General features: G+C 41.2%; 1 non-coding gene across 1 annotated transcript; it reads left to right on the top strand.

Annotated features, from left to right (window-relative positions):
• Nucleotides 1-207: 207 nt before the first annotated feature.
• Nucleotides 208-315, top strand: LOC127741957 (small nucleolar RNA R71). The gene has a single exon (XR_008003144.1). It is a non-coding gene; the product is annotated as a small nucleolar RNA R71 (small nucleolar RNA).
• The last annotated feature ends 239 nt before the right edge of the window (nucleotides 316-554 follow it).

Raw genomic sequence — 554 nt, 5'->3', positions numbered from 1 at the left:
AACTCCATTCTTCTGAGGCATCCCATTATTCACAGAATTTCTCTCAGAAGTGTACATAAATTGGTTATTTGTAACCATGTCAATAAGTTCTTGAGCTTCTGCAGGCATTTTCGTTAGGTGAATGGATCCACCTGCCGAATGGTCTAGTGATATCTTGGAGAACTCAAATAGACCATAATAGAATATATCCAGAATGGTCCACTCTGAAAGCATGTCAGAAGGACACTTTTTGGTCATTTGCTTGTATCTTTCCCAAGCTTCATAGAGGGATTCACCATCTTTTTGTTTGAAGGTCTGAACATCCACTCTAAGCTTGCTCAGCTTTTGAGGAGGCAAGAACTTAGCCAAGAAGGCCGTGACCAGCTTATCACAAGAGTCTAGGATATCTTTAGGTTGTGAGTCCAACCATGTTCTAGCTCTGTCTCTTACAGCAAAAGGGAAAAGCATGAGCCTGTAGACTTCAGGATCTACTCCATTAGTCTTAACAGTCTCACAGATCTCCAAGAACTCAGTTAAAAACTGATAGGGATCTTCTGATGGAAGTCCATGGAACT

This window comes from Arachis duranensis, chromosome 9 (assembly GCF_000817695.3).
Source record: "Arachis duranensis cultivar V14167 chromosome 9, aradu.V14167.gnm2.J7QH, whole genome shotgun sequence".
Taxonomy (NCBI): Eukaryota; Viridiplantae; Streptophyta; class Magnoliopsida; order Fabales; family Fabaceae; genus Arachis; species Arachis duranensis.
This window is presented reverse-complemented; position numbering and strand designations above follow the sequence as displayed.